The sequence below is a fragment of the Sapajus apella genome, unplaced genomic scaffold (assembly GCF_009761245.1).
Source record: "Sapajus apella isolate SASKATOON/1434 unplaced genomic scaffold, GSC_monkey_1.0 scaffold41, whole genome shotgun sequence".
Taxonomy (NCBI): Eukaryota; Metazoa; Chordata; class Mammalia; order Primates; family Cebidae; genus Sapajus; species Sapajus apella.
Genome location: NW_022436981.1, coordinates 1,525,628 through 1,551,507, shown reverse-complemented (window position 1 = coordinate 1,551,507; position 25,880 = coordinate 1,525,628). Strand labels below are relative to the sequence as shown.

At 45.9% G+C, this 25,880-nt stretch overlaps 1 protein-coding gene, 1 long non-coding RNA gene and 1 other non-coding gene across 6 annotated transcripts in view; 1 reads left to right on the top strand and 2 right to left on the bottom strand.

Moving 5' to 3' along the window:
• The window catches only part of TJAP1 (tight junction associated protein 1), a 29,074-nt gene extending 20,234 nt beyond the window's left edge, over window positions 1-8,840 (bottom strand). For 3 of the 4 annotated variants that reach the window (XM_032299500.1, XM_032299498.1, XM_032299502.1), the window contains exons 1-2: window positions 8,741-8,840; window positions 8,143-8,279 (exon numbers count right to left, since the gene is read on the bottom strand). The gene's annotated coding sequence lies outside the window, so the exon portion shown is untranslated. Of the gene's footprint in view, window positions 1-8,142 lie in introns of all 4 variants that reach the window. The other variant, XM_032299497.1, reaches the window with a different exon arrangement.
• A 3,426-nt stretch (window positions 8,841-12,266) lies between these two features.
• On the bottom strand, window positions 12,267-12,373 carry LOC116565920. Its single transcript, XR_004275659.1, has one exon. It is a non-coding gene; the product is annotated as a U6 spliceosomal RNA (small nuclear RNA).
• Window positions 12,374-16,176: 3,803 nt separating this feature from the next.
• Window positions 16,177-24,897, top strand: LOC116565732. The gene is made up of 2 exons (XR_004275570.1): window positions 16,177-16,395; window positions 24,355-24,897. It is a non-coding gene; the product is annotated as an uncharacterized LOC116565732 (long non-coding RNA).
• Window positions 24,898-25,880: the final 983 nt, after the last annotated feature.

Sequence of the window (25,880 nt, the reverse complement as noted above, 5' to 3'; positions counted from 1 at the left end):
ACTCAGGAGGCTGAGGCAGGAGAATTGCCTGAACCCAGGAGGCGGAGGTTGCGGTGAGCCAAGATCGCGCCATTGCACTCCAGCCTGGGTAACGAGAGAAACTCCGTCTCAAAAAAAAAAAAAAAAAAAAAACACTATCACCTTCTGTTTATGCAGGACCTCCTTCCTAAGGGTGCCAAAGGTTTTGCCAGACAGACTCCATCTTCTTTAATTCCACCGAGGAAGGACTGGGTTGGGTCACACAGTAACCAACATTGCTCAGCACTTACTCTGTGGTGCCTTCAGTAAAAAAGCTTGCCGCTAAGAAGCTTCAGAGACAAATCTTATCCCTAGTCGGGGAGACAGATTAACAGTCACTTCCAACACAGTGTGGTGAGTGCTTTGAGCACACAGAGGAGAGGCACCTAGCTGGGACAAGGGTTTAAGGACCAGACAAGGCTGCCATCCAGAGAACTCAGACATATGTTCCTCATCTGATTGTAAACTTGCACTGGAGTATCACCTGGCATTACACACTTAAAAGATCTAAACTTCCAGACAGACATTCATTTGGTGTTTGTTAGGAATTGGGGCCCTAAGGACTACCCCCCATCAATTGCACTAGAAACAAAAAAGCAAAGAATGGATCGTGATGCAGCTATCAGCCCCATTTGTGGGAAGCATCCAAGTTAAGCCTGTTCCATGACATAAGACCATCAAAGCCCTAAGAAAAGTGGAGCCAAGAACTCTGGCTTCCTCGATGCCTGGATGTGTTCCATCCATTTCACCCATTTTTCAGTCCATAAAATACTGGGAAACATGGATACTGAAACTCTCCATCCAGTCATCCACTGCATGCAGCTTTCTGTCTACCCCCAGCCTTAATTAATTACATTATGAATCCTCCACCACCAACGTGGCCAGGGCCAGGGCCAGGGCCAGCTTATCACGATCATCAAAAGAGTCATCACAAAACAAGAGATGGCGAGGCCAGGCACTGTGGCTCACGCCTGTAATCCCAGCACTTTGGGAGGCTGAGGCAGGCAGATCATGAGGTCAGGAGTTCAAGACCAGCCTGGACAACATGGTAAAACCCTGTCTCCACTAAAAACACAAAAAAAATTAGCTGGGCACAGTGGCAGACACCTGTAATCCCAGCCACTCAGGAGTCTGAGGCAAGAGAATTGCTTGAACCTGAGAGGTGGAGGCTGTAGTGAGCAAAGATTGCACCACTGCAGCCTGGGTTACAAAGGAAGACTGTCTCAGAAAAAAAAAGAGATGGGGAGAAACACCAACAATCTTTGCACAGGCTGCTCACTGATGAAGTTCCTAATCTCATCTTTTTTACTACCTCATCACAAGAAAGGAGACTCAGTTTTACTCCCACCTCAGAAATGCTCCTGGCTACCAGGCAGGAATCAAAAAGCTTATTCTAGAATTAATAGAACAAAGCCTTTTCCTATTTGCAGCATTTTCCAAAATGGGAAAATTATTCATTCAACAAATATTCACCAAGTGTCCTTTATATGCCAGGAACCATGCTAGAAGGTATAAACTCATTACTACTAAAAAAAAGATAATCACCCTCATTTTATTTATTATTTTATTGTTATTTTTTGAGGTGAAGTCTTGCCCTGTTGCCAGGCCAAAGTGCAGTGGCCCGATCTCAGCTCACTGCAACCTCCACTTCCCGAGTTCAAGCAATTCTCCTGCCTCAGCCTCCCAAGTAGCTGGGACTACAGGCGCATGCCACTATGCCCAGCCAATTTTTATATTTTTAGTAGAGTTGGGGTTTCACCATGTTGGCCAGAATGGTCTCAATCTCTTGACTTCGTGATCCACCTGCCTCCCAAAGTGCTGGAATTACAGGCCTAAGCCACTGCACCTGGCCTGTTTTTAATTTTTTTAGAGATCAGGTCTGGCTCTGTTGCCCATTCAGGAGTGCAGTGATTTGCAGTGAGATTACTGAGTAAATGCTGTTATTATGGGAATGAGCCACTGCACCTGGCCTGTTATTAATTTTTTTAGAAATCAGGTCTGGATCTGTCACAGATTCTGGAGTACAATCACAGCTCGCTACAGCCTCCAACTCCTGGGATCAACTCCACCTCAGCTCCTGAGAGTTAGGACCATAGGTACATGCCACTACACCCAGAGAAGTTTTATACATTTTTTTGTAGAAACCAAGTCTCTTATGTTGCCCAGGCTGGCTTCAAACTCCTGGCCTCTAGTGATCCTCCTGCCTCAGCCTTTCAAAGTGTTGGGATTTCAGGAGTGAACTACTGCAGCCAGCCAACCTCATTTTAGAGACCAAGATGAGACTAAGAATCCTACTGGTTAAGAAACTTGCCCAAAGTTGCACAGGTGGTGAGTGGCAGAGTTAGGATTTAAACCAGGTCTGCCTAGCTCCACAGTCAGGTTTTTTCACACTGTTCATAACCAATCCCACCAACTCCTCTCCACCACATGCTCAGGAAAGTCCCTTGTCTACAGGAGATCAGCCCAGTGACAGAAACAGACAAGTAAACAGAGCCCTCACCAAACAATATGGTAAGTGTCAAAACAGAGGTTCAAAGAAAGTGCTGCAGCGGGCCAAGAGGAGGAAAGGAAAGCAGGGGGGGCTCTCACTGGAGGTGACAAAGGAGATGGATCTCTGGGGATGGGCAGTTTCAGAGGTGGAGGTGAGCATTATGGATTGAGTGAAGTACACAGGCAAAGAAGATGAAAGTAAATGGATGGCCATGACAGGTTCGGGAGCAGTGAGACATTTGGGAGCAATGAAACACAGGACAGATGAGGTGGAATAGCAGCAACTCAGGCTAATGATCTGGTCTGGACTCCAGTATAACAAGCCTTTTGGCAGGCCAAACTAGACAGTGTGGGCTTTAACTTAAGTAAGGAAGAATCCGTGGCATTTCTAAGGGAAAACTATTTTATAGGCAAATCATTTTGACAGCACCATGGAAGATAGATTGGCATGAGAAGAGACTGCCCACCACATTTTATTCATTCTACATGCACCACAGCATCATAAAGCACCTATTATGGCCCAGCACTGTCCTAAATGCTACAAACACAGTAGTGAATAAGACATAGTCTCTGTTCTCAGGGCACTTAGTCTTGTGAGAATCAGACAAGTAAATAGGCAATTACGACAGCATAAGTATCAGACAGAAGCACAGAAGAAGGGCACTCAAAGGAGCAGGGGTGAGATCCTAAAGGAAGTGACATTTAAACTGAGACCTGAAAGACAAAAAGAAAGGTAAAGGAGGAGAAGCACCAGCGTATGCAAAGATCTAGAGGCTAGAATGAAGTTAAGTTCAGAGAGCTATTTAAGAGGCTGAGGCCAGGCGCGGTGGCTCACGCCTGTAATCCCAGCACTTTGGGAGGCCGAGGCGGGTGGATCACGAGGTCAAGAGATCCAGACCATCCTGGTCAACATGCTGAAACCCGTCTCTACTAAAAATACAAAAATTCAGCTGGGCATGGTGGCGTGTGCCTGTAATCCCAGCTACTCAGGAGGCTGAGGCAGGAGAATTGCCTGAACCCAGGAGGCGGAGGTTGCGGTGAGCCGAGATCGCGCCATTGCACTCCAGCCTGGGTAACGAGCGAAACTCTGTCTCAAAAAAAAAAAAAGAGGCTGAATCTGGGTGAGAAATGAAGGACCTCTTCACCTAGAGGTCCTTCGCATTCAAAATATGGTAGTGAGAAGGAAGAGATTGGCTTCATACATACCTGACTAAGGGGCACTCTGAGAATCTATTTACATAACAAATAAAACAGTAAAGGGGAAGAATCAACTCAAAATCGATCATCTTTCACCTTGTAACTCCATAATTTCCTAAAATGTGACCCAAATCCAGAAAATGTGAGAACTTCTACCAAAGCACAAAGGTATACTCTTTGGAGATAACACGTTTCAGCATGCTGACTGCGGCACAATGCAAAATACAGTACACCATCCTAAGATACATGGCTCCTGACTTCATGGAGTGGGAAGCAAGACTGACAGATACTGTCTACTTCTCAAAATCACATGTGCCAAACATATAGGAAAGGTTCATCAGAGAGCCAGCGCAGAGTTCCCAGGGAAAGTCCAAAGTCCTGAGCCCCCAATTCCCCTGAAATCTAATTAGATAACAGACACTTGCCTACTTCAATGGCAGAGTAGAGTCATTTGCAGAAGAAAAAGGGCCCTGAGGGTGTATTAAATAGACAGGACATGACTCAGAAGGAGGACAGGAGTGTCTTAAATACAGGGCAAAGGAAAGCCAGTCAATCAAACCTTGGGCACACCTCTGCCCCAAGGCTACACTGGGCCTCCTGCCTGGCTAAAGGGAGAGACTGAGCACCACTGCCAGGGCCTTCTTCAACAACAGACTTCAGCAGCACATCTGTTTCCATTTTCCCCTCCAGCTGAGGGGAGGGAGCTGTTTAAAATGCCACTTCTTTTCGGTGTAGTTTGCAACTTGCTATTTTTATTATTTATTGTTTCAAATTTTATTAATTTTATTCAGGAAAGACAATGAATGTTAAGTTTGTTTGGGGGGGGATAACGTCTTGCTATTTTTAAAAGAAAAATTATGGCCGGGCGAGGTGGCTCACACCTGTAATCTCAGCACTTTGGGAGGCTGAGGCCGGCAGCTCACGAGGTCAGAAGATCAAGACCATCCTGGCCAATATGATGAAACCCCATCTCTACTAAAAATACAAAAATTAGCTAGGCATAGTGGTCTGTTCCTGTAATCCCAGCTACTCAGGAGGCTGAGGCAGGAGAATCACTTGAACCCAGGAGGCAGAGGTTGCAGTGAGCTGAAATTGCGTCACTACACTCTAGCCTGGGCAACAGAGCAGACTTCATCTCAAAAAAAGAAAAGAAAAATTATATCCAGATTATGAATTTAATATTTACCATAGCTAATCAACTGCTCATGTCAGTAATTAAAGTCAGAAATGAGCCTTTTATATACATCTACAGTAATAAACACACACACATCCCTTTAAGGTGCGCTCACAGTAGATTCTAATGTCAGTCTGCCCATTCAACTCAGGCCCAAGGTTGCATCACATCACCAAGTTGAATCATGAAGAGAGTCCAGATTTGACTGACATGGCACAGCAGGCTCCCTCACCACAGCCCATGCACCAGTTACTATTTCTGAGAGGAAGGAGAGGATTGTGATGAAAAACTTAGCCCCTAAACATTTTTTTAAATAATCAAAAAAAATTCTACTACAATATGGATATACATTTAACCATCTTGACAAACGAACATGAAGCAGGATATAGTCAAAAAAACTAGAGATACAAATTGCCATTGGCATATTTAACTTGATACCAACCTAAAGAAAAAAAAAAGCTCAATTGTTGAAGATAGACTGCCTAGGTTGAAATCCCAGCTCCGTCATTTACTAGCTGGGTGATCTTAAGCAAATTACTTAACCACTTTGCCTCTATTTTCTCATCTGTAAGAAAAGGATAATAAGCTATCTATTTCATATGGTTATGAAAAGTAAATTAGTTGGCTGGGCACGGTGGCCCATACCTGTAATCCCAGCACTTTCGGAGGCAGAGGTGGGCGGATCACCTGAGGTCAGGAGTTCGATACCAGCATGACCAATGAGGTGACCCTGTCTCTACTAAAAATACAAAAATTAGCTGGGCATGGTTGTGGGCACCTGTAATCCCAGCTACTTCGGAGGCTGAGGCAGGAGAATCACTTGAACCTGGGAGGCTGAGGTTGCAGTGGGCAGAAATTGCACCATTGCACTCCAGCTTGGGTGACAAGAGCGAGACTCCGTCTCAAAAAAAAAAAAAAAAAGTCAAAAATTAAATGAGTTAATATATAAAAGGCCCTTACAACAATCCTAGGCACAGAATGTGCTCAATAAGCTGTATTATTGTTATTATTATCATCATTACTTAACTGCAAAGACAATTCTACAGCCTCAGCTTCAAACAGGAAATCACTGGCATCTTAATATTGCTTTAAATATGGCCGGGCGTGGTGGCTCAAGCCTGTAATCCCAGCACTTTGGGAGGCCAAGGCGGGTGGATCATGAGGTCAAGAGATCAAGACCATCCTGGTCAACATGGTGAAACCCCGTCTCTACTAAAAATACAAAAAATTAGCTGGACATGGTGGCACGTGCCTGTAGTCCCAGCTACTCAGGAGGCTGAGGCAGGAGAATTACCTGAACTCAGGAGGCGGAGGTTGCAGTGAGCCGAGATCGCGCCATTGCACTCTAGCCTGGGTAACGAGAGTGAAACTCCGTCTCAAAAAAAAAAAAAAAAAAAAATTGCTTTAAATAGCCTAATGAGGATATTCTCACCACAAAAAAGATCTGTGTTATCCAAAAGCTGTTTCATCTCTTTAACATCAGGCTAGCAGCCCAAACCAGTGCAGATGCTTTATAAAGAGACAGCAGGTTCAACCATGAAGCAGAAATTAATGCTGAGATCTCACTAGTATAACTAAAACTTACTATCAGGCACTGAGTAAACATATTGATGTATTAACTAATTTACCCTCACAACAACTCTATGCGATAGGTACTCTTACTACCCCCATTTGATTGACGAGAAAACTGAGGCATACAGAGCTACAAATGGCAAAGTCAGGTTTTGAACTAGGCAGCCTGACTCCACAGTCAGTGCTTTCTTTTTTTGTTATTTCTTAGAGACTGGGTCTCCTATGTTGCCCAGGTTGGAGTACAATGGCTATTCACAGGGGCCATCATAGTGCACTCGCATTCCTGGCCTCAAGTTTTCCTCCCGTCTCAGTCTCCCAAGTAGCTGGGACTACAAATATAGTCAAACAAACAAGAGATACAAATTGCCACTAGGCATATTTAAGTTAAGACTACAGGGACATGCCACCATTATTAACAGTGCTCAGAATCAGTGTTATTAACCATTATGTGTGCACACCACACTACCCTTGGGTGATTACAATTTCAAAGGGTGCACAAATTGTCCTCAGAAAAAGAAGGTTCTCAACCTTCAGTAATGGAGTCACAGCTACATATCATCAGTTCTTCAGATACCTAAAGTTACTGAAGCTGACCTGGTAACAGTGATTTGGGTTGTTCTGTCTGGAGTAAGCCTTTGGTTGGGGGGACGGGTAGACAGCAGATGGTTAATGAAGAGTTCTAGATCAAACCAGACCTCCCAGTCCACCATGAAGCGATGCTGATCCCAAAAACAGGATTCAGTAAGAAGCTACTCCCAACTCTAGCTAGGGCATAACACTCACCAAAGGAAGTGAACGCTACATTCACTGTGTTCTCTGGCTCCAGTTCCCCTCCTTTCTTTCCAGCACCAAATCCACTACCTCTCAGGCCATGCTTAGTTTGGCTAACCAAACTGATTTTTTTCAAAAGTGGTTTGATGGGAAAATTACAAAGGAGAGAAAAAACTACCAGAAAACAGCAAGTTCCATAATCCTTTCCTTCCATCAACACACTGGACCAACTGTAAAGCAGCTCTCAAATATTAGGGGTCTCAAGGATAGGGAGTGAGGTGCTAAACATTTCCAGAGCTTTACATTAGTCCGCTTGACCCCTAACCAGAAACTGATCTACATTTTTTCTCGCTAATCCCAACCTGTCTTTCTCTCACCTCTGATACCCCCACCAAAATCCACATCCCCAGAGGAACACCAATGAGCACTTCTTACTGAAACAGCAAAAGTAGACACACAGCGAGAACGAATTCAGGAGTTGGTGACAGCAAGTACCTAAATGGTCAGTGAACACGATCAGAATTTGTTTTCTCATGACTCCCCACCATCTGTCACCCACAAATCTCCACTTCTAGGCAGGATGCCAAAGTGAAGATGTGATGGAGAAATTGAAGCAGAAACAAGGAGCATGTAAGAAACTGCATGTGACAGGGATCTGTTAAAATCCTTCAGCCTGGTCTCTAGGCCTCTGTCCAGTTTTGCTTGCATAGGTTAAGGCGCACAAGGCTCAATTCTACACCAACTCTCAAAAGTCAGCCTACAATCTACGTCAAACACTAACTTAAGGACTTCAGAGAAAGGACAACCTCTATTGAAGAGAGTCCTTCTCAGACCAAATGAGTCTTGGCATCACTCTAAGCCCATGCATCCTCCTCCCAGGGAGCATGTCAGTCAGAAACCTGTCACTGGAAGCACCTTACCCGCTCTGGGGCTGGGCTGGGGCAAGTCTTCTTTCCAAGTAGGCACTGTAATTTCTTCCAGTCCCTGGGGCACCTGAATCTTCAGCTGAAATTGGGGCAGATGCTGCTACAGAAGCTGTGGAAAGGCTGATCTAAGCCTAGAAGAGGGTCATTTGACTGGCTTTAATTCCCTCCTTAGCACATCTGCCCGGAATCCTCCAGGTCTCTCTTCCTCACTATCCCACTCTACTAGAAAGATCCCTTTCCCCACTGGCCGGACAGATATAGTCGGGCCTCTGTCCCACGCTCTAGGCTTCTTTATTCGCGGATAAGAAATTCTCCTCCAACTTGTGACTCTGCTTCTCCAGGGCCTGCACACCACCTACTTGTGGCTGCCCCGCCCCAAATCCCTCTCCCGCTAAGGCTGCCACTAGACCCTAGGGCCCCAGTCCTCCGCCCCAGCTCCTTTTTTTCCTCTCCGTCTCGGACCTTCCTCCGTTCCATATCCTCTTTTCAACCTGGGAGCCAGTCCCCCCTTCGCCCCTACTACAGGCTAGGGTCCTCGCAATCCTCCCCAACTCTGGCTTCCCCGCCCGACTACTCCAACCCCACAACAAACTTTCCGCCGCCGCCAGCTGCGTTCAGGCCGCCATCTTGCCGCGGGGCAGGCCGGGTAGTGGCCAAGGCTGCGGGAATCCCCACGCACTTGGCGTCGCGCGTCATCGGGGGCGGTGCCATGGGGGCGGGGCCTCGGGTTGGGGAACTGGGCTACGAAATGATGGCGAAAAGTGGGGCTCTCCTGAAAGCGGGGATTGGAGGCCTGGCCACCGGAGAAGGAAGGATGTGTCAGGAACAGAGCAATTGCAGGAAGTGGGGAAAGACTCAAGTACTGAAAGAAAAAAAAAAAAGAATAGGGGAACCCACCTCAAAGATATGGTGGGAGAGAGAATCGTGCTACTGGGTTTGGCATCCGGAAATCCGCAGGATCCAGCCAATTCCACCTTCAACAGCCTCATTTTTTTTTTTTTTTTTTAACCTCTCCCGGAGACTTTAAGTTTCCAAATTGTCCTTTGTTTTCAGGACATCAGGCCTTAAGATGTCTTAACTTCTTTCCTCCTCCCTTGCATCATCAATTCTTCCTACTCATTCAAACCATCAACTCAAATGTTACCACCTCCAGAAAGTCTTTCCTTCAGTGCTTTTTTTTTTTTTTTTTTTCAGACGGAGTCTCGCTCTGTCGCCAGGCTGGAGTGCGGTGGCACGATCTCGGCCAACAGCAACCTCCAACTCCCGAGTTCAAGCAATTTTCCTGCCTCAGCCTCCCGAGTAGCTGGGACTAGAGGCGTGCACCACCACGCCCAGCTAATTTTTTGTATTTTTAGTAGAGACGGGGTTTCACCATGTTGGCCAGGCTGGTCTCGAACGCCTGACCTCGTGTTCCTCCCGCCTCAGCCTCCCAGAGTGGTGGGATTACAGGTGTGAGCCACCGTGCCCAGCCCAGTGCTCCTTTTGCTGAGCATCACTAGAAACTTGTACATAGCTTTATTGTAGCTGTCTCATGCAGTGTAATTATTTATTTACATGTTATATCATTTTTGCCCTGCTGCTTCTTCAGTGCAAAAACTATATCTAATTGCATCTTCATACCCCCTAGCAGGTGCTCGGCACACAATAAAATGCCTCATGAATAAATGGCATGTTTTCCTCCGATGCACTAAGCATATTTCTGCCTCAGGGTCTCTAAGTTTGCTGTTCCCCATACCCGGAATGTTCTTCCTCCAGATATTGACGCTCATTTGTGTCTTTGCTCAAGTGTCATCACTTTGGAGAAGACTTGCTTGGCCACTCAATCTAAATCAGCATCCCTATTCTTCTTTACCCTGCTTTAATGTTTTCATTCATAGCACTTATCATTATCAGACATTATATTAGATATTTATTTGTTTATTGACCATCTCCCCACTACGAAGCAAACTCCAGAGGTCTGGAATGTTTTCTCACTCATCACAGCATCCCCAGTGTCTAAAACAACACCTGGCATAGTAGGTATTCAATAAATTTTTTTAATTCTGCTTTTTAAATTAATTAATAATTTTTTTTTGAGACAGGGTCTCACTCTGTTGCCCAGGCTGGAATGCAGTGGTGTGATCTCAGCTCATTGCAACCTCCACCTCCCGGGTTCAAGTGATTCACCTGCCTCAGCTTCCTGTGTAGCTGGAATTACAGGCACGTGCCACTGTGCCCAGCAAATTTTTTGTATTTTTAATAGAGACGTGGGTTTTACCATGTTGGCTAGGCTGGTCTTGAACTCCTGACCTCAAGCAATCTGCCCACCTCAGCCTCCCAAAGTACTGGCATTACAGGCGTGAGCCACTGCACCCTGCCAATAGAATGAATGTATAGTATGGAGGTGAGTGATTGACAGATTTTGGAATATAGTGGTGGAGAAGAAGTGTTGAAAATACTGTAAAATAAGAAAATGCATAAATGGAAGTTACATAACCTCAAGGCTCCACTTAGCCCTATCAGGAACAGTAGCAAAGACAGGCCCCAGACTCAGCAAAGAAGAAAGTGAGATGAGAACCAGGTGGAATTCTGGAGCTGGGTCCTCAGGGAGCACAGCCATCCTAGGAAAGCCCCGGGGCACCGAGCAGGCCAGGTAGAGGAAATGAGGCAGGCTGGAGGCCAGGAGTCTCCTCTGACCTAAAGACAACATCCACCCCAGCCCAGGCCTCTCTTGGCCAGATGGTTCCGGAGAAGCATCTGTCCCTCCATAAATTATCCAGGGCTCCCTCCAGCCTAACCTCTCTGGTGACAGCCGGAACAATTGTCCAGGAATTCCATCTGCTCCCCTAGCCCTCTCTCCTCCACAACTCATCAACATTTCAGAGCAGCAAGGTATCCCATTTCCCTGACCTAGGGATGGAGCTGGGTCTGCCCCTTGGTGAAGCTGTTATCAAGTACCCACCCCCATCAAGGCACACACACAAAAACCTCAGCAGAGCTTCCCAGATCTCCAGAGGAAGAGGTCAGCCATCTTTATTTTTCATCCCATCCATGCCTTTCTATCCCATACATCTTTTTAAAAATAAACTTATTAAAATTACACTAAATAAACTAATCATATAGCTTTTGGTACAGCTTAAAATGAAGGCTTCCAATCGCTATACATCTCCACATGGTTCCTCTTAAATTGCCCACACAGTACTTTCAAAATGTGACATTTGTTGTGATATGAGACTACACATTTGGATTTTTTGAAATATGATTTTTGCTATTTACCAAAAGGTATCTGTCTGAAGGAGGAAATGTAGGAAGCTGGTTTGGTTTTCTAAATAGGTATAATTCCCAGATATCACAACCTTTCCAGAAATTGTTCTGGGGTTCACAAAGGCTGTTATACTTTCAACCTTAGATTTGAAAAGCAATTCAAGTTTATATTTTGAAACAGAGGAAGTACCAATAAACATAAACATACCTTTCAAAAGAAAGGGAATCACAGTCCTCTAGAATTTTTTTTTTTTTTTTTTTTTTTGGGACGGAGTTTCGCCCGTTACCCAGGCTGGAGTGCAATGGCGCGATCTCGGCTCACCGCAACCTCCGCCCCCTGGGTTCAGGCAATTCTCCTGCCTCAGCCTCCTGAGTAGCTGGGACTACAGGCACGCGCCACCATGCCCAGCTAATTTTTTGTAGTTTTAGTAGAGACGGGGTTTCACCATGTTGACCAGGATGGTCTGGATCTCTTGACCTCGTGATCCACCCGCCTCGGCCTCCCAAAGTGCTGGGATTACAGGCTTGAGCCACCGCGCCCGGCCTAGAATTTTTAACTCTTATTATTGTAGTTATTATTATTTGAGATGGAGTTTCACTCTTGTTGCCTAGGCTGGGGTGCAATGGCACAATCTCGGCTCATTGCAACCTCTGCCTCCTGGGTTCAAGCAATCCTCCTGCCTCAGTCTCCCAAGTAGCTGGGACTACGGGTGCATGTCACCACGCCCGGCTAATTTTTGTATTTTAGTAGAGACGAGTTTCACCACGTTGGTCAGGCTGGTCTCAAAGTCCTGACCTCAGATGATCCGTCTGTCTCAGCCTCCCAAAGTGCTGAGATTACAGGCATGAGCCACTGCGCACAACTTCTTATTGTTTTTAATATAGAATGCTTCACGAATTCATGTGTCATCCTTGCACAGGGGCCATACTAATCTTCCCTGAATCATTCCAGTTTTAGTATATGTGCTGCCAGAGTAAGCACAAGTTTTTAACTTGTAACATATGAAAGATAAAGTTATTTTTATTGTAGGGAGGCTGGTTTACTTCATCATTCCGCCCTCTGCGGATGGACAAACTCACTTGTATACCTAAATATTTATTAGGCCACAATTATATAATTATTCACTATCACTGTAAGAAAATCATGAGGAAAGTGGTAAAAATGAGGGGTCCCTTCTAGCTTTCAGGGTCTTAAGAAGTAGCTGCAATTTCCAGAAGAGTCAGGCTCACTTCATTTTGATGACAATTTTCATATGGTTGATGTCCATAGGGCTGCAAGTATGCAGAGCCCACCTGCACAGGCATGGTCAAGCACTTCTCAAGGCATAATCCACCTAGGTTCAAGGCGGTCCTTTCTGATGATTTTTTTTTTTTTTTTTTTTTTTTTTTTTTTTTTGAGACGGAGTTTCGCTCTTGTTACCCAGGCTGGAGTGCAATGGCGCGATCTCGGCTCACCGCAACCTCCGCCTCCCGGGTTCAGGCAATTCTCCTGCCCCAGCCTCCTGAGTAGCTGGGATTACAGGCACGCGCCACCATGCCCAGCTAATTTTTTGTATTTTTAGTAGAGACGGGGTTTCACCATGTTGACCAGGATGGTCTTGATCTCTTGACCTCGTGATCCACCCGCCTCGGCCTCCCACAGTGCTGGGATTACAGGCTTGAGCCACCGCGCCCGGCCCCTGATGATTTCTTTTATATGGACTAGTCACCCTGCTGGGACAGATGTGCTGGGTGTGGAGTCCAGGGTTGGCATGACACACTCTACATAGGCAGAAAGGGGTCTTGGACAAAGATTGCAATTTGAGCTTCAGGTATTGGAGGAAATTGCTGGGAAAGAAGAGTTGAAACCGTACTGGGCTCAGCCCCACAGTCCTTTGACCTGTTCATTATGACAGCTAGAAGGGCCTTAGGCCATATGCAGTCTTTTTGGTTGGAAGTGACATCATCTACTAATAGTGTGAAGCCATGAGGCTAACTATATTCCTAGCTGTGATTCTGATTTTGTGATTCTGAACCATGTATACATGGTTGTTACAACAATGATTTCAAAACTTCAAGAGGTGATAACTTAATCTACTTCTCTAGGTTTAAGTTACACACATTTCCTAATTCTTCAGTCTATTAATAGAAGTCCACAGCTGTCAACCTGGTGGATAAGCTTTTATTAGATGTAATGACTTTTTCCTAACTTGAGATGTTGAATTTTATGGAAGCCTAAGAAATGTAATTTTAAAGACCTTGCAACTTGGTGGGAACTTGCATTCTTCATATTATTAAAACCATTTATCTCTCAAAAGATACTTAATGAAAGCAGGAACTCAAATAAATATTTGTATACCTGTGTTCATAGCAGCTTTATTTTACAATAGCCAAAAGGTAAAAGCAACACAAAAGTTCATCAATAGATTAATGGATAAACAAAATGTAGCAAAGACATACAATGAAATATTATTCAGCCTTGAAAAGGAAGGAATTCTGACACAGGCTGCAGCATGGATGGACCTTGAGGTTACCACACAAAGTGAAATAAGTCAATCACAAAAAGATAAATAACTGAATGGTTGGAAGTATTTTAGCTACCTGGAGCAGTAAAATTCATAGAGATAGGAAATAGAATGGTTGTTGCCAGGGGCTATAGAAAATTAGGAGTTAGTGCTGTGTTCTTATTTTGTTTTTTAAAATTTATTTAAGAGGCAGGGTCTTGCTCTGTTGCCCAGGCTGGAATGCAGTGGCATAATCATAGCTCACTGCAGCCTCAAACTCCCGGCCTCAAGCGATCCTCTAGCCTTCACCTCCCAAATAGCTGAGACTCTAGGCATGCCTGCCTAATTTTTTAATTTTTTTGGAAGGCAGCTATGTTCACCACTTACCACCAATGCTTTTAAAATTTTTTGTAGAAATGGAGTCACACTTCGTTGTCCAGGCTGGTCTTGAACTCCTGGACTTAATCGATCCGCCTCCCTCGGCCTCCCAAAATGCTGAGATTATAAGCATAAACCACCATGCCTGGCCATCCATACATCTTTATATGAAACCAAGTCTTGTTTTCTGACTTCTGGTGAGATCTCACTTTCCCAGCTGTAAAGCAGGAACTCCCTGATAGCAAAGCTTGTTCCCCCCACCTCAGAATTTGGGCACCCTGCAATTAATGCCTGTGTTTCCCCTCTCAGACTGTGATTTGAATACTGGGAACACTCAGAAAGTGCAGGACTATTTACCTCTCTTTTCTGGACTGCACTGGGACCTGTTTGTCAGGCTCTGCTTCACGCTGACCCAGTCGGGGCTGGGTAGTTCTCCAATCCCTCATGTCTTTGCTCAATCAGGAAGTCCTCCCTCCATCCCAGAGCAGGACCCGAAAGTTGGCCTTGAAAATGTAACTGGGCAGTTTAACTTCAAAATGCATTTTCAAACCTTTCTTTTCCTTTCTCGAGTCTCAAAACGTAGCCTCAAAACTTACTATGGAAACCTTTTTTTCCCTCTTCTTCTTATTCTTAAAATATAGCCTTGAAGTGTACTTTCTTTTTTTGTTTTGTTTTGTTTGTTTTGAGACAAGAGTCTTGCTGTGTCGCCTAGGCTGGAATACAGTGGCATGATCTCAACTCACTGCAACCTCTGCCTTGTGGATTCAAGCGATTCTTCTGCCTCGGCCTCCTGAATAGCTGGGATTACCGGCCTGCACCACCACACCCAGCTAATTTTTGTATTTTTAGTAGAGACAAGGTTTCACCATGTTGGCATGGCACCTGACCCAGAAACTTCAAGTAAACCTCCAGGGATGACTCCTTTAGCAGCTACTGGAATGGCTGGACCATGACCCATCCAGGGGCTACTCTTGAGACAGAGCAAGCCTGAAGATCCAGCAGCAAAACTCTGGAGAGTACCTCAAGATGGCCAGTCAACAAGCTGGGCAGTGTTAAGATGAAGCCAGCCCATGCTCTAGGTGTACTGGGACCCAAGTTAGCCACTGGAACAAGATACACAGACATTGTACTCAGCACAATTTGTGCATGCCTTCCATATCAAGTTTTCCCTTTTTAAGTCCCTGCCTTCAACACCAAAATCAAAGTGCTTGCTTTGGATAGGAATCCAGCCACTTCCCCGTTACTATTTTTGGTTAATAAAATCACTTTCTTTCTACCAGACCTTGTTCTTTTTTTTGAGACAGAGTTTTGCTCTTGTTACCCAGGCTGGAGTGCAGTGGCATGATCTCAGCTCACTTCAACCTCCACCTCCGCCTCTTGGGTTCAAGTGATTCTCCTGCCTCAGCCTCCCGAGTAGCTGGGATTACAGGCACCCACCACCATGTCCAACTAATTTTGTATTTTTAGTAGAGACAGGGTTTCTCCATGTTGGCCAGGCTGGTCTCGAACTCCTGACCTCAGGTGATCCGCCTGCCTCAGCCTCCCAAAGTGCTAGGATTACAGGTGTCAGCCACAGCGCCAGGCCTGCTTGATATTTTGGATAGGAGCTGCATGACTGCAAACTCATCCTATCAGAGGACAAAGCCTCTTCCCCGATCCCCTTTCAACTCACTCTAAAGCCCATAGTCAGTATCCTCCCGGGCCCATCTTTCTCTCTTTCCCTGAGCAAGCATTTCCAGCTATCCTAACCATGGTATTCAGGGCCTGAGCTTTGGCACAACTGCTCTGGAGGCGCACGATGGGTCCTGCCAACACACACTTGCACACAGTCAAACAGCCAAAAGGTGGGGAACAATTGCTGGGTTTGGATTTCAGCCCTGGGGCCGCTGGCTCCACCTCCTGCGCTGAGGTAGGGGTGGGATGGGGAAGGAAGCAATCAGAGGGAGAGAACATTGTTTCAGGACCCAAAGGCCCCTGCCTGGCAGAAGGCCTCTCAAAGTCCGGACTACTTGGATGCGCTCGACTCCTTCCCAGCACTGACTCTGCCTATACCCTGGGGCCCCCACTTGTTGGGCTGACCATAACTGGCTTGGAGAGGCAATGACAGGCCAGAACAAGCAGGGACAGAATTATCCCTTACCTGGTGAGGACAAAGGCCAGCTCTGCATGCCCCTGAGTCTCCACGAAGTCTAGGGCCCACTGGTGCCTCTGCGCCCGCTGTTTATTGGGAGCGTGTGGGGTAAGTGACTATGTCTGCCCTGCTGGGCTGTAGGTTGCCTGAGGTCAGGGCCTAGCACTTTTTTTTCATTTGTATTAATTCAGTCACTCATTCAACTCATATTTATTGAATGTTTGGCACTGAGTTGGAATGTGGGTGGGTCGATGGATGTGTGAATGAAGAGTGACGGCCCTTGTTCCCTGTTCTCTGGCCTCTGCACTCACATTTGGTAATGCACAAAACTCTCTGTGTGAAAAGGAGGCTAAGGAAAGAAGAGGGAAACCTGAGAATCCACTCTCGGGGTGAAGGGTGGGGAGGCCAAGAGAGATAAATCCTCATAAGTGGGGGCCCTGGAGGAGGGGTTTATTGATAAGACCTCAGAAAAATGCTCAGGAAAGTAGGGAATCCTGAGGGTTGGGGTACTGGCGTGTTCTGAGCCAGCATAGCTACTATTCAAGTCTGGTGTGAAAGCCAGAAATGAGCCTCACATGTCTAGTGACCACCCAGAAAAGGAAGACCCTAGAAGACAGGCTTAGGAGAATCCTAAAGTCATGAGGCTGCCAGTTCAACCTGTTCCAAAATCCTCCAAGGAATAGCTACTAGGTTGCATGCTAGGAAGCAGAAATTAAAGCCAAGAGGTGAAGAGCGTCAGCCAGGGGCCCTCACTAGGTCTACCAGTCACCTTTCCCAAGGGCAGGACAGTGATAAGAGCAGGGTCCCTGAAGCAGACTGCCTGGCTTCATCTCCCAGCTCTGTCACCTAACTAACTGTATGAACACAGGCAGATAACAGGAACTGTCTGTGCCTGTCTTCCCATCTCTAAATGGGGGTTAAGCATAGCACCTACCTCACAGAATTCTCGTGAGGGTGAAAAGAATTCATGGACGTGAGTGGTTAGACTGGTGCCTAGTGTATCGAATGTCTTTCTGTTTTACCAGTGAGGTCTTGGAGGGTCAGAGAGGTTAGCTGTCTCCTGAAGGCCAGCCAGCTGCAGACGATAGAGCTGGAATTTAAAGTGACTTCTAGTACTCTTGCCTTGACATCACACAGCCTGAGGAGTTACGGGAGTGACCCCAGGCTGCTGAGCTGAGGAGTGAGTTGATAAGAATGGCACAGTAGGAATGTTTCGCCTCTAGGCACACTGTGGAATGAGTGCTTGAGGGAAACAGATAGGCCTGAAGGCCGGGAGACCAGGTAGGAAATGCTTGTCATGGGTCTGGTGTGGTGAGGGGGATGCTGACAAGGACTGAGGCGGTGGGACAGAAGGGACACAGGGCCATGGGAGAAAGAGAACTGGACAATATTTGGTAGCCAGCTGGAATAAAATGGAGTTAAAGGAGGCTTTAAGGTTTTGTTTGTTTGTTTGTTTGAGACAGAGTTTTGCTCTTGTTGCGCAGGCTGGAGTGCAATGTCACAATTTTGGCTTGCTGCAACCTCTTCCTCCTGCACTCAAGTGATTCTCCTGCCTCAGCCTCCTGAGTAGCTAGGATTACAGGCATGTGCCACCACGCCTGGCTAATTTTGTATTTTTAGTAGAGATGGGGTTTCTCCTTGTTGGTCAGGCTGGTCTCGACCTCCTGACCTCAGGTGATCTGCCGGCCTCTACCTCCCAAAGTGCTGGGATTATAGGCATGAGCTACCACGCCTGGCCAAGGAGACTGTAATGTTGTAAGCTCTAGTTACCCAAAGAACAGTGGGGTTTCTGCCAAAAACAAGTGATTGGTGGGGGATTGTGTTAGTCCGTTTTCACTCTGCTGAGAAAGCCATACCGGAGACTGGGTAATTATAAAGGAAAGAGGTTTAATGGACTCACAGTTCCACATGGCTGGAGAGGCCTTCCACATGGCGGAAAGCAAGGAGGAACAAGTCACATCCTACATGGCAGCAGAGAAGAGACAGAATAAGGACCAAGCAAAAGGGGTTTCCCCTTATAAAACCAACAGATCTCGTGAGACTTAATTACTCCCACGAGAATGGTATGGGGGAATTCGCCCCTATGATTCAATTATCTCCCACCAGGTGCCTCCCACAACACATGGGAATTATGGGAGCTATAATTCAAGTTGGGATTTGGGTGGGGACATAGCCAAACCATATCAGGGATGTTCTTAGAAACCCAAGCAGTGAGACAAGCCCTCTTTACTGGGTGATTTTTAAATGGGGGAAGGGGATGTGCGAATTTCACAGAGACAGAAGCCTGGACTAAAGGATGCCTTTTATGTAAAGGGGCTAATAGTGGCTAGATTCCTGAAGACACCAGGACAGAAAGAATTGCTCAAAGGCAAGCCCCAGCACAGCCCAGCTCAGCCTCCCGGCATTGCTTCTGTTGCCAATCCCCTTTCCTGCTCCACTGTAGGAAACTGACTTTACCAGGGATCCCACAGTGCCTCTGCAACCTCTCACCTCAGCCCCGACTCTCTAACCTCCTGTACACATACCTCACTTTTACACACGCTCTCATTCTACCCCTCACAGCAACCGTGTTAGAGAGTGGGGCTGGTGCTCTTCTCATTTTACAAGTGGGGAAACCGAGGCCTGAGAAGTTTATGAAACTTTTTCAGAATCACACAACCAATGCCAATCAGTGACCAGATTGCAAATTCTATGCACCTCACTTCATTACACCATGCCTCCATTTCCAGAGATCTCAAGCAGATTGGAGCCAGAGGCACACACCTCCTTTTCCTCAGCAGATCCATAGACATCCCTTGGTTTCCAAGAGCATTCATTTTCCTTCTGGGAGTAATGGAATGGTAGCGGAAGGGAATGGAATGGAATGGAGGCAGTGAAAATGGACAGCGAGGGATGTGGCAACATTATGGATAAGCACCAAACATCAGAGCTGAAAACATCCTTAGAGACCGTTGAGTTAACTCCCTCTGTTTGCAAGGGAAACAGGCCCAGAAAGAAGGGACTTGCCCCACAGTTCACTGCGAAGCTTATGCCACTGTCTTTATTCTAGTTATCTATGACTATGTATAAAAAATCACCTCAAAGCCCCATGGCTTGAGATATTTTATTAACTGTCTGATTTCTGTGGGTCAGGGACGCAATCAGGATTCAGCTGGGTGGTTCTGACTTTGTGTCTCATGTGGCTGCAGGTGAACAGGCAGGGGCTGGAGCAGCTCAGGACTGTCTGGGCATCTCTCTTCATTTACGTTCTCTCCAGACCTCTCCTTGTGGGAGCCTCTCCAGTGGGGCTAGCTTGGGCTTCCTCACAACTTGGTGACTTCAGGGCAATCAGACTTATCACTGGTATCTCCAAGACAAGTGTCCCAAGACAATAAGGAGAAAGCTGTATCATCTTTTGTCATCTAACCTCAAAAGTCATATAACATCACTTCTACCATAGTTACAAGGCTGCCTAAAGTCAAGGAAAGGAAAATAGACTCTACCTCTCAATGGGAGGAGTGTCAAAGTCACACATTTTAAGGGAAACATGTGAGATCGGAGGTCTTATGGTAGCTATCTTTGGAAAATGCAGCCTGCACAATTACCTAGATCAATAGCATGGCCCGGGGAAAAGACAGGCCTGTGTTTGAACCCTGGATTCATCACTCACTAGCTTTATGACTCTAGGGAAGTCACCTAACCCCTGGTATCTTCTCCTACCCCATCTATAAAACTAAAATAATGAGGCCAGGCGCAGTGGCACACGCCTATAATCCCAGCACTTTGGGAGGCCAAGGCGGGCGGATCACCTGAGGTCAGGAGTTCCAGACCAGCCTGGCCAACATTGTGTGAAAACCTGTCTCTACTAAAAATACAAAAATTAGTCGGGCATGGTGGCACATGCCTGTAATCCCAGCGACTCAGGAGGCTGAGGCAGGGGAATTGCTGGAATCTGGGAGATGGAAATTGCAGTAAGCTGAGATTGTGCCACTATACTCCAGCCTGGACAACAGAGTAAGACTCAGTCACAAACAAATAAACAAACAAATAAACAAAACCACTAGAATAATAATAATGCCTGTCTGGCAAGGTTGTGGTGAAAATGAAATTCAAGAGCCTGGCTGTTTATTAATTAAAGTAGTATAAGGGATGGTGTGTTCACTGCTTATTTATTTATTTATTTTTGACGAAGTCTTTCTCTGTTGCCCAAGCAATAGCATTTTGGGAAGCCGAGGTGGGTGGATCACGAGGTCAGGAGTTCAAGACCAGCCTGGCCAATATGGTGAAACCCTATCTCTACTAAAAATACAAAAATTAGCTGGGTATGATGATGGGTGCCTGTAGTCCCAGCTACTTGGGAGGCTGAGGCAGGAGAATCACTCGAATCCAGGAGGCGGAGGTTGCAGTGAGCTGAGTTCGCACCACTGCACTCCATCCTGGGCAACAGAGAAAGACTCCATCTAAAAAAAAAAAAAAAAGAACAAGCTAAATTCTAGACTTTATTCAGGCTTTGCCAGTTTTTCCACTATTGATGTTTTTCTGTTTCAGAATCCAGTTTGGGATAATATATCACACTTAGCTGCCTTCCTTAACATTCCTTCCATCATGATCACCCTGTCTGCTGCATAATGGAAGACCAGTTAAGAGGCCATTGCAGAGCCATGCGTGGTGGCTCATGCCTGTAAGCCCAGCACTTTGGGAGGCGGAGGCAGAGGCGGGCGGATGATGAGGTCGGGAGTTCGAGACCAGCCTGGTCAACATGGTGAAACCCTGTCTCTACTAAAAAATACAAAAACTAGCTGGGCGTGGTGACACATGCCTATAATCCCAGCTTCCTGGGAGACTGAGGCAGGAGAATCGCTTGAACCCGGGAGGCAGAGGTTGCAGTGAGCCGAGATCACGCCATTGCACTCCAGCCTCGGTGACAGAGCGAGACTCCAACTCGGGGAAAAAAAGAAGAAGAAGCCATTGCAGTAGTCCAGGCAAAAGATAATGGGGTATTGAACTAGGGTGTTGGAAGTCACATGGTAAAAAGTGGTCAGATTCTGGATGAATTTGAAGGCAGAGGCAATGGAATTTATAGGATATGGATTGTAGGGGAAAGAAGAGAGTCAAGCATGACCCCAAGATTTGGGGCTAAACAACTAGACAGATGGAATAGCCATTGGTTAGAATAGGTACAGCTGGAACACTATTTGGGCTGGAGATCAGGAGTTTGCAGCAGTCAGACAAATGAGTCTGGTACTACCAAATTTATTTTTAATTAATGAATTTATTTATTTATTTTCATAAGGACAGGGTCTTATTATGTTGCTCAGGCCTGAGTAACATAACTGAGGTCTCAAACTGCTGGGCTCAAGTGATCCTCCCACCTCAGCCTCCCAAAGTGCTGAGCTTACAGGCGTGAGCCACCATGCCCAGCCAGACACACGAGTCTGCATTTCAGGGAGAAAGCTTGGCTGGAAATACAAATGTGGGAGTCATTAAACTTATAGCTAGCATTCCAAGAAATTAAGCTGGATTAGATCATAAAAGGAATGAGTGAAAACAGAAAAGACAAGAGGTCCGAGGATGGAGCCCTGGGGCTGAGGAAGATGTTGGGAAGAGGAGGAGGAAGCAGAGGAGACCGAGAAGTGGTGGCCATTGCATTAGGTGAAGAAGCAAGTGAGTGATCCCAGAAACCCAGTGGCAAATGCAGATAACAGAGCCTTTGAGAGGAGGACTGAGAATTAATCACTGGATTTGGCAGTGGTGAGGGCAATGGTGATCTTTAGAGTGGTGATTCTGGAATGGTGGGGTGAGAGTGGGTTCAAGAGAGAATGAGAGGAGAGGAGGTGAGGGCAAGGAAGGTTTTCAGTAAAGAAGAGCAGACAAGGGCCGGGCGCGGTGGCTCAAGCCTGTAATCCCAGCACTTTGGGAGGCCGAGGCGGGTGGATCACGAGGTCAAGAGATCGAGACCATCCTGGTCAACACGGTGAAACCCCGTCTCTACTAAAAATACAAAAAATTAGCTGGGCATGGTGGCGCGTGCCTGTAATCCCAGCTACTCAGGAGGCTGAGGCAGGAGAATTGCCTGAACCCAGGAGGCGGAGGCTGCGGTGAGCCGGGATCGCGCCATTGCACTCCAGCCTGGGTAACAAGAGCGAAACTCCGTCCCAAAAATAATTACATTTGCTATTGTGAGGCCTTGAAAAAGAAGAAGAGCAGACAAATGTAGCCAGAAGAGACCAGAGGGTTGAGGGAGGTGATTTACTTTTTTATTTAAGATCTGAGAGAGGTTGATGACAATGATCCCATAGAGGCAGGCAAACTGATGATGCAGAAGAGATGGAGAGGATTGGAGAGCCCTGGAGTTACCCAGGTGAGAGAGAATGTTAACTAGTGCCCAGGTGAAGGAGCTCACCTAGGTAAGAACACAGGCAGTTCATGTACAGAAACAGGAGGGATGACGGAGCACATGCAGACAGGTGCAGGTAGGTGGTGGAGGCGTGTGGAAATTCTTTCAGATTGCTTCTATTTTCTTCAGGAAGTTGAGAGCAAGACCATCAACAGAGAGAGCAGAGAGGAGGAGGGGGTGGAGGTTGGAGGAGAGAGGAGAATAAAATAGTTTTCAGGGTGGGTGGAAGACTGCACAGAACTAAGGAAATCCAAGAGCACTGGTGATCAACACAAACAGCATTTGAGGGTCATGAATTTAAATGAGACTAGCCAGTTTGGTGGTATTTTTTTTTAGCTGTTTGGGTGAAGGCTGAAGAAGTCACAGCAGTGGATTTTTGCCACATGAATATGATGGAAGGAAAGGGGGCCAGGGAGTTAAGCGTGAATGCAATGGACTAATTATAATGAGGCATGGAAAAAAGAAAAGCTGAGGAAGCGGAAGGGTGGATGAGATGGGGATAGGGGATGGTGAAAGGAGGTTGATTCTACCTCCTTTTCATGAAAGACAAGGCTGGGTGAGGTGGCTCATGCCTATAATCCCAGCACTTTGGGAGGCCGAGGCAGGTGGATCACCTGAGGTCAGGAGTTCGAGACCAGCCTGGCCAACATGGTGAAATTCTGTCTCTACTAAAAATACAAAAAATTAGCTGGACATGGTGTCGCGTGCCTGTAATCCCAACTACTCAGGAGGCTGAGGCAGAAGAATCACTTGAACCCGGGAGATGTAGATTGCAGTGAGCTGAGATCACGCCACTGAGATTACTCTGGCCTGGGCAACACAATGAGACTCTGTCTCAAAAAAAAAAAAAAGAAAGAAAGACAAGGCTGACTTATTCACAGTAGGTACAGTGCCTAAGTCCCATAATACTTTTAAGGATCCACAAAATGTTTTTATTTTGAATTTATTTTTAAAAATCAGAAGGAAAAATGAATACAATAAAAATGTGTATAATAATGAATTCAACCTGGATTATATTAGTCTTTATACTAATGTAGTTATACAATGTAATATTTAATATTCTTATGTGGAGGAAGGGGTCCACTAAGGTGAAATGGCTAGGACCCATGAAAGCCATAATGTGGTTTTTGTGAGAGATTCCAGTGGGTTAGTAGACTTGTTTGAGCCAAGGTGCTAGAGGTCATGGGCTGGAAAGCTAGCAGTTGGTAATAGGAAAGTATGATACTTAAAATAGAGATGATGGAGTGTGTGAAGCTATTGGTAGCAACAAGGTTTAGGGTGGGATCATCTTTCTCATTGGAGGGGAAGAAATCAAGGAAATGAGATGCTGGTTTTATCACATATCTATTGCTATATTAACAAACCATCTCAAAGTTTAGTGGCTTAAAACAATGACCATTTATCTGCTAAAGGCTTGGCAATATGGGCTGGGTTCTGCTGAGCAGTTCTTCTGTTGGTCTTGCCCAGGTTCACTCATGGGGCTGCAGTCATCTGGAAGCTTGACTGGGGCCAGGTAATCCAATATGACTGCACGTCCGATGTTGTTGGGCAGGGTACCTCAGATCACCTCCATTGGACTTTTCATTTTCCAGCAGGAGGCTAGATGGACTTCTTGACCTGATGTTGCAAAGTGGCAAGGTGCAAGTCTCCTGAGACCTAGAATCTAGGAACTCACACACATTTCTACCCCATTCTATCAGCTAAAGCCAGTCATAAGGCCAACCCACATGCAAGCAAGAGGTTGAGAAATAGATTCCACCTCTTGCTGGGAAAAGCAGCAAAATAATTGCAAAGTGTCTTGTGGAACAGGAAGAAGAAGAGTGGCCATCTTTGCAATCTATCATACTTATTGGAAGAACTGTTTACGTCATATTGAATCATCAAGTATCACCAAGAATTTGACAGAAGTGGGAGTGAAGGGATTGACAAGCCAGGTGCTAAAATCTTCAAAGCACGAGGAGGCACTGAGTGATATCCTCCAATGCCAACAACTTCAAATGCTTCAAATACCTTTATTGTTTCATGAGTGAATTTCCATACATTTCATCAGTTAAAAGGAATTTATTTTTCATGACTTCTTTGACTCAGTCACTTGTCAGTTCAGACTTGATCCTAAGGAAGGAGCCTAAAACATAGGGGAAAAAACCTACCTTCATAAAAATGTGTGGCACTGGCCAGGCATGATGGCTCATACCTGTAATCCCAGCACTTTGGGAGGCTGAGGTGGGCGGATCACCTGGATCACCTGAGGTTAGGAATTCAAGACCAACCTGGCTAACATGGTGAAACTTGTTTCTACTGAAAATAAAAAAAATTAGCCAGGTGTGGTGGCACACACCTGTAATCCCAGCTACTCAGGAGGCTGAGGCAGGAGAATCACTTGAACCTGGGAGGTGGAGGTTGAGGTGAGCTGAGATTGCACCATTGCACTCTATCTTGAGCAACAAGAGCAAAACTCTGTCTCAAACAATAAATAAATAAATATATGTGGCACTAATATTTATCTGGGGGCTGTATCCTCAGTGCCTCTGGTATCTAATGGTAGCATATGAGTACTCAAGATTTTTTAAATGAATTTATAATTAGAAAAAAGTAAACAACCGAAACAGCCAATAATCAGCCAAATATAGTATATCTATTTACTATTGATAGAATATCACACAGCCATCAAAAATTATGCTTTTGAGAACTATCAATATATGATATGGAGTAAAAAAAGCAGGATACCACATTGTGGACACATTATGATGATGCCTGTGTAAAACTATCTGGTTGGAAAAAAGGAATCAAAACAACAATAGTGGTTTTCTCAAGCTAGTAGAATTGTGGGTGTTTTTTTTTTCTTTTTTTTTTTTTGAGACGGAGTTTTGCTCTGGTTACCCAGGCTGGAGTGCAATGGCGCGATCCCGGCTCACCGCAGCCTCCGCCTCCTGGGTTCAGGCAATTCTCCTGCCTCAGCCTCCTGAGTAGCTGGGATTACAGGCACGCGCCACCATGCCCAGCTCATTTTTTGTAGTTTTAGTAGAGACGGGGTTTCACCATGTTGACCAGTATGGTCTCGATCTCTTGACCTCGTGATCCACCCGCCTCGGCCTCCCACAGTGCTGGGATTACAGGCGTG